The following is an 8,083-nucleotide window of genomic DNA, read 5'->3' on the forward strand; positions in this document are numbered from 1 at the left end:
GAGAATATGCATGTGAATTTAATAGCACAAGCAACACGCTGTAACATTCATTAGAAGATTATACTAGAGTTCACTCCGGGTTCTGTTTGAAAAATTTCTCTAAAAGCAGATATTTGTTTCCTAAATCTGTGAACTCAAGCGCCCAATCACTGAACTCTGAGAGTTTTGTTACGGGAACATTTCTCTGGGACTCAGGAAATCTCACAGAGCTCCTTAATCACAATGTGTTTTTTACTTATGTGTTTGTTTCCTGTTGCAGTTGTAACAAATTACCGCAAACAGAGTTCTTAAAACAGCATAAATGTATTCTGTTTCTGTTCTGGATGCCAGAAGTGTGGAATCTGTTTCACTGCGTCAAAGCCGAGGTGTCAGCAGGACTGGTTTCTTCCGGAGACTGTAGGGCAGACTCCATTTCCTTGGCTGTCCAGCTGGTAGTGGCTGCCTGTATCCTTTGGCTAAGGACACTTTCTCTATCTTCAAAGCACAAAACTCCAATCTCTGCTTCCGTCATCATATTGCCTCTTCCTCTCCAGCCCCTCTCTGATCGCCTGCTTCTTTAAGTACTCCTGTGATTGCATCATGTGATTGCATCATACCCACCTGGTAACCCAAAATTATCACCCAAACTCAAGTTCATCAACTTAATCTCATCGGCGAAACTGCTTTTACCATATAAGGTGAGATATTAAGATGTGGATATTTGGGGGAGCCATGATTAGCTATACTTTAGTATAGCTAAAATCACTGGTTTAGAAAGTAGGTTTTTTATTTTCATAGATAGCAGGTTCAATATAAACCAAGTGTTTATTCTGCACTTAGGATGCAATAAAAAAGGCACAGATACCTGGACATGTATGTTTTGTACTTATATAGTACTGTGTAACTTACATAAATATATGCATTAGAAGGAAAGGAATACAAATCAACTAGCTCAGCTTAGCATTAGAAATCTTAAGAAGAGCAAATTGAGCCTAAAAGAAGAAGAAACATTAAAAATTAGAATGAAACTCAACAAAACTGAGAAAAAATAGAGAAAGTAAATACAAGCAAAAGCTACTTTTTAAAACATCGATAAAATGTATAAACCTGTAGCCAGGCCAATCAAGACAAAACTTGAAGAGACACAAATTACAAATACCAAAAATATAAAAAGACTTTTCTATTCTTACTTGTACTTTGAAAGGCTAACAAGGGAATAGTATAGGTAACACTATGCACACAAACTTAAAAATACAGATGTGATGGACAAATGCTTTGAATGACACACCTACCAAAATTCACATAAGGAGAAATAGATAATATCAGTAGCTCTTTATCTACAGAACATAATCAATAATCGAATATCTTCCAAAAAGAGAGCATGAATCTCAGATTTCACTGATGAATTCTTTAAAACATTTAACAAGAAAACATATTTACTTTTTGTAATCTTCTCAAAAAATAAAAGCAAAGGGATCAATCGTTATTCATTCTATGGACCAACATTACCCAGATAAAGTTATTAGAAGAAAGAAAACTACCAATTGGCATCTCACAGAAGATACAGGCAAAAATTCTCAACACATCCAACAACGTGTGAAATGAATTATATAACAAGACCAAGTGGGATTTATTCCAGATATTCAAGGCTGGTTTAGTATTTACATTACATCAATGTAATCTACCATGTCAACACATTTAAGAAGAAGAATCATATTATTATATCCATTGAAGAAAACACGTGGCAAAATACAACATCCACTAATGATCTCATGATAAAATTTCACAAATATTCCAATTGAGAAAAAAATTTCCAGCAGTACTCCTTAAAACTGCCTAGGTCATCAAAACCAAGGAACGTCTGAGAAACTGTCACAGACGAGAAGACAAAGGAGACATGATGACTAAATGGAATGTGGAATCCTGGATGGGATTCTGGGACAGAAAAAGAACATTAGGTAAAATTAAGGAAATCTGAATAAAGTAGGCATTATAGTTCATCTTTATATATCAGTATTAGTTCATTAATTGTGACAAGTATGCCATACTAATATGAAGTACTAAGAGTAGGAAAACCTGAATGTGAGGAATATGCAAATTCTCTGTACTACACATCACAACTTTTCTGTAAATGGTAAGCTAAAGTGACATTAAAACTTTAAAAAGTTTATTTAAAAACAACCATCAAAAATTTGAATGTGTTCATATAATTCTCTCAATTTTTTTTTCAAAAGAATACAATTTCTGCCACAAATATAACTGATGTTATTTTGGGGGATGTGGAGGATACTCATTAACTTAGATTATAAGGGGAAGAGTTTTAAAAAACATTAAATAGTAGTATTACCACTTACAAATATAATTTTGGTCAGTTGCTATGATTGTTGAAAAATCAGCTTACAGTTTAGCCTTTAAAATATTTGTCCTTACAAAAAAGAACTGGAAGATTTGTCCTCTGCTATAACACTTTTTAACCTGAAAATTTCCTTGCTTTTTACATTAATATTTTAAATTATTTTTAACCCTAAACAGATTCAATTAGTGTATTACTATTAAAGTAACATGCCTTATTTCAAATAATTCTTTTTAGCACAGTAAAAGTGTGTGAGTGTGTATTTTGGCAGAACATATATTTTTGCCAGCAGATTCTATGAATTACTCATAGTTTTGAAATGTAGCAACTCATCGAATAAGGAAGAAGTCATATAAAAATACTACTTCTTCTCTGAGGGTAGAGCCAAGTAGCTATCTTCCACATGCTCCATGAAAAAGTAAATAGTTTAGCTATGGAGAAATTATTACTTCATTTCATTTATTCTCCTCTCTTCAATCCAAAAGGCACTAAATAAATTCTTTCTCACATGCTCAAAGGCAGTGTGTGTGTGTGTGCACGCATGCATATGTGTATTTATTTGAGACATTGGAGTGACTTTTACTTTGTTTCCATTTGATACCATACAAATAAGATATATTTAAAAATACCAAGCAGTACTATTTTATTGAGAAGAACACATAAGCTGCTTACTTGAACGTTGTAGATATTGAAGACAGGAAACTAGCATTATGGTTTTTCTCGTTTCCCAACATAACTTTTCAAGAAGTTAGGAAATGAGGATTGATATCTTTAAAATCAAGGCTGAATCATCTCATGACTTAATCCTCTCAGCATAATCCAGCAACAATTGTTGTCCCTGCCTATTTTAAAATAGTCTCAGTGATTATAAAATGCATTACCTTCCAAAGAAGCAAATGTATCTTTAGACATTTCTGCAAGTTAGAAAATGTATCGTAAATCCTGAACTGTGTTATCTTTCTCTTAGTCTCTCATTCCTTTGTGTATGCTTCTGGGCTGCATTTTAAAAAAGAAAAAGAAGAAAATTCTAACCTTTTGTGTCTTGGTGTTCACTGCAATTCATCATCTTGATAACTGTCCTCAGAATGCTTTCCGAAGTGTCCGTATCTCTAAGGAGGTTAAGGACAGAAAATAGATGTATGAAATATGCTATAAATTCTGAAAATTATGAGAGTGTTTTTCAAAGAGGAGATTTTGAAGATGACTAATATTATTCTTGGGTTAAGTTCATTGTAGTAATGTCACTCTTCAAGAAATAATACTGAGGTAACAAATTACCTACAGTTTTAAAGTCCTATGAGCACATTTAACAATGCCCATTTAGTTATTTAAAGATAACTAAAATATAGGCTATTTCTTGTACATAAGTGTAAGTTTATTGTCAAATAAATAGCCTATATTTTAGTTATCTTTATAAAATATTGGAAGATAAAACAATATGACATATTTTTCAATGATAAACATATAACATATTTGTTAAATAATACATTTGCTAAATTTTAGCTAACATATCATAATCAGTACATTTATTTTTCAGAAAACATACGAAAATACTAACTTTGAAGCACTTTAGCTTTTTTTTTTCTTTTTTAAAATGTGTCTTAGCAGGGGGTGGTGGTACGCACCAGTAATCCCAGCTACTCGGGAGGCTGAGGCAGGATAATCGCCTGAACCCGGGAGACAGAGGTTGCAGTGTGCTGAGATTACGCCACTGCACTCCAGCCAGGGTGAAAGAGCAAGCCTCCATCTCAGGAAAAAAAAAAAAAAAAAGAAAGAAAGAAAAAAAAGAAAGAAAGAAAAAAAGAAAGAGTCTTGTTTATTTGGCCTTTTTCTCTTCCATATATGTATTTATATATATGTCATATATAGACTGTATATGTTTTTAGAGTTTTGCAAATTTAACAACTTCATTAGTTTCTCCATGTTTTACTTTTCTTAATCTTATTTATCTGCAATTTAGGGTAATAATATCCACAGTAATTTGTCACATAGCAGTTATTTTTCTCAAACTTGAAAACTTTATTAGAGGCAAACTGTATACTTAAAACAGAAATAGAAAGTTGAACAAAGAAAGAAAAAAATTTTGGTGTGACCTGTTCTACAAAATATTATGGATTAATTTTTACTTTCACATCATAAACTTTATATCTGGGCAGAGGAATTCATTGTGTTGCAGGTTAAGCAACATTAAATTTTAAAACACCACAATGATTTCATCCTATGAGCATTTGCAAAACTTTTATATTTTAGCCCAGTTGCATATTTAATGGCTTACACTCTACTAGGCAGCAGCAGCATTATGAAACTTCTGAATAATTGAAGTCTGTGAGAATGACATATAGGAATGTTATTAGGATTTTTCATTTTTTATTACGGTCAATTAGACACTGATATGCTAATAACTTTTGAGATTGTGCATTTATCTGCTTAAAAAAGCAGGCAGGGAAAAAATTATCTGTGTTCTAAGCCATAGACTATAGAAATATTCACAACCACAAAATTTCAAAGATCCTGTTTACTCAGCAGATTAAGGGAACTCTGGTGACAAGAGTGGCAAATGTTTTAGCTGTTATTCACTAAGCCTCTTAAATAACATTAATGAATGCAACATCTAAATTACTAGTCCTAGTAAATCTGTACTTTTCTAGAAATTTATGCCTTCTCAGGTAAAACACAAGCATATCATTTCAAGGCAAAATTTGGGGCTCTCAGGGTTTTATTCTGTCTGCAATTGTAGTTTGCAAGAACTATGTATCAGTATTGGGTAATTGCTAATGAATTAGCTAACTATTTACATCTTTAAAGTTTATAGAAATAATTGGCTTTATACATCAGTGCTTATCCATCAGGTCATATTAGATCTGGCTATCTTGAAATAGAGTCCTTTCTGGCCATCTTGAAATCGGTTTCTAGTGATTTAAAAGTCTGAGACTCACATTGTGTTTTCTTGATTTATTTCCCTTGTTCCTGACTCAACCCTCACTGGATTAGGCTGGCCTATCCACTCATTATATCACCTCTCTGTCAGCCACAAAGAAAGTCACACATTTTAGCTGATTTTTAAAGCCATTCCTCAGAGCTTCTCCTACTCTCCCATTTGGTCAATGACAGGGACAGGAGGCAGGGAAATTCTGGGCTGAAGAGGGCGGGTCCCTGGTGAGGGCCCCACCCTCAAAATGAAAAGCCTGAAACAGCAGCCCAAAGTGAGAACTTAGCATCCCAGTTTCCCCACTCAAATGTTGCCTTTTCCAGAACCATCCATGGCCCACTCCATGCTCCCATCTTGTGCCCGTGAAAACTGCAGGCTCAGCCAGCAAAGGGAGGAGAAACCGCTGGACATCAGAGAGAAGTGCCTTACTTCAGAGGGACAGCTCGATGGTGTAAATTTGAAGAAGAATCCCCGGAGACAGGTGGACTTTGAGGGAAGATTACCTTCCTTCTTTGTCTCCTTTTCAGCTCCTCTTCCCTCTGAGAGCCACGTCCATCAACAATAAAATCCCCCACATTTACCATCCTCCAATTCTTTTATGCTGCTTCATTTCTCCTGGATGCTTGCCAGCAGCTCAGGTGCAGTGAGTGTGGATGCAAAAGGCTGCCACACTGACCCTTTGCCCTCGCTGGCAGAAGGTAGCCGCCTTATGCTAAAAGACATATTGTCCACTGAGCTGTTAGCACTGAAGCCATCCACAGAGGGCAGAGCTGAAAGAGTACTGTGACAGTTCCTCTGGGGCTTCAGGGGTCGTGGGCACCCCCGCCCCGCCGATGCTGCTGTGGGGCCGGTACAGAATTCACTCCTGCAGGTGCCCAAAAGTGCTTCCCCAGCTCCTCCTGTACCTGCTCACCTGTCCTCCCCCTCCCACGAGGGGTGGAGCGCAGCGGGTTCAAGTGAGTGGAATTTGCCCCTGCTGGCGCCAACACAGCTGGCTTGTTCCAGCACCCATGCACTCCAGATCCCGCCCACAAAGGGGTCAGGGAACTATCTGGCTTCGTCACCACAGGCTTTGCTTCACACTTACTTTGAACTCAGCTTCACACATCTACTCCAATGTCTTTGATTCTTGTTTTCCAAATGGTCCGGCTCTGAAAGTTAATTATTCACAATGACATATCTGAACCCATCTGTCCTCAACTCTACTGCTATTATAGATTTTTTGAAACAATAGTAATTAACATTTATTATGTACTTTTTACTGTACTAAGTGCTATGACTTCATTAGTGAACAAGCTTAACGCCAAGAAGTCTATGATCTCCTTGAGAAGATCAAACAAATAAAAGTAATTAGGATTCAGTGTGTTAAGTAGCCATGGAATTTGATCAAATCCAGTCATAATGAAGTAAGGAAAGGTTTGTCTAAGCAACTTGTTACATAAGTAAAGAAGAATAAGAACCGGGCACAGTGGCTCATACCTATAATCCCAACACCTTTGGAGGCTGAGGCCAAAGATCACTTGAGGCCAAGAGTTTGAGACCACCTTGGGCAACATAGTGAGTCTTGTCTCTATAAAAAGTACAAAAATAAAAAATTAGCTGAGTGTGGTGGTGCGTGCCTATTGTCCCAGCTACTTAGGAGACTGAAGTAGGAGGGTCACCTGAGCCACAGACTTCAAGGGTACAGTGAGTTATAATCACACCACTGCACTCCAGACTGGGTGACAGAGCAATACCCAGTCTATAAAAATAATTATTTTTAAGTAATAAAAAAAGAGAGACTTGTAGTTATCCAAGGAAAAAGGATAGGTGTATTAGTTTGTTAGGGCTGCTGTAACAAAATATTACAAACTGGGTAGCTTATACAATAAAAATTTATTTTCTCATAATTCTGAGCTTAAAGGGCCAAGATCAAGGTGTTGGCAAATTTTGTGTCTTTTGAGGCTCCTCTCCTTGGCTTGTAGATGGCCACCTTCTTGCTATGCGCTAATAAGATCGTTTCTCTGTGAGTGCATCCCTGGTATCTCTTTCTCTTATAGGAACATCAGTCATATTAGATTAAAAAGTATCTCTCTACTGGCATTATTTTAACTTAGTCTCCTTATCCTTATCCTTATCCCAAAATGTGGTCACATTCTGAAGTACTAAGGATTAAGACCTTCACGTATGAAGTTCGCAGTGTACACAATTCAATTCATAACAATGAGCTTGGGGTAGAAAGTTTAATTCAATCAGAAAATGCAGTGCGTAAAAAGGCCCCAAGGAAAGAGAATGTAGATGATTGCATAAAATTTATTATGGCTAGAGAGTAGATTTGGAGAGAGCCAGGAAATGCAAGTGATGGTTTAAAGCAAGCTGGACCAGATTATAAAGTTTTTAAAGGCAAGTGGTTACTAAAATCCATATTCTTCTCTTCTCCTGGCACACAGTCAGACTTTCTCTCTCAGGCTCTTTGTTAGATGTTGTTGTGGAACTGACTTCCAGCCAATAGAATATGAGTAAAATGCCTAAGTATTATTTTTAAGCTTTTAAAAAATGGTGGTACCTCATTTATCTCCTTCCTTCCTTCCTTTCTTCCTGTCTTTTCTTTTCTTTCTTTCCTTCCTCCCTTCCTTTGTTTCCTTCATTTCTGATGGCTACAATCAGGTTATGAAGGCAATGTAGTACATGCCAGAACCAAAAGAGTGAAGGAATGCGGGTCTTTGAATTAGTGTATAGAAGGGAACTGTCTAAAGAATCAGTAATATCCATGTGGCTGATCTATAAACAACAACAAACAAAACCTCTTCTGTTATTGAGCCATTGGAGTTTTGGGGTGTTTA

At 36.3% G+C, this 8,083-nt stretch overlaps 1 long non-coding RNA gene across 1 annotated transcript; it reads left to right on the forward strand.

Moving 5' to 3' along the window:
* The first annotated feature begins 1,963 nt into the window (after positions 1-1,963).
* LOC131381713 (uncharacterized) lies at positions 1,964-5,846 on the forward strand. The gene is made up of 2 exons (XR_009210604.1): positions 1,964-2,113; positions 5,585-5,846. It is a non-coding gene; the product is annotated as an uncharacterized LOC131381713 (long non-coding RNA).
* The last annotated feature ends 2,237 nt before the right edge of the window (positions 5,847-8,083 follow it).

The sequence above is a fragment of the Hylobates moloch genome, unplaced genomic scaffold (genome assembly GCF_009828535.3).
Source record: "Hylobates moloch isolate HMO894 unplaced genomic scaffold, HMol_V3 SCAFFOLD_17, whole genome shotgun sequence".
Taxonomy (NCBI): domain Eukaryota; kingdom Metazoa; phylum Chordata; class Mammalia; order Primates; family Hylobatidae; genus Hylobates; species Hylobates moloch.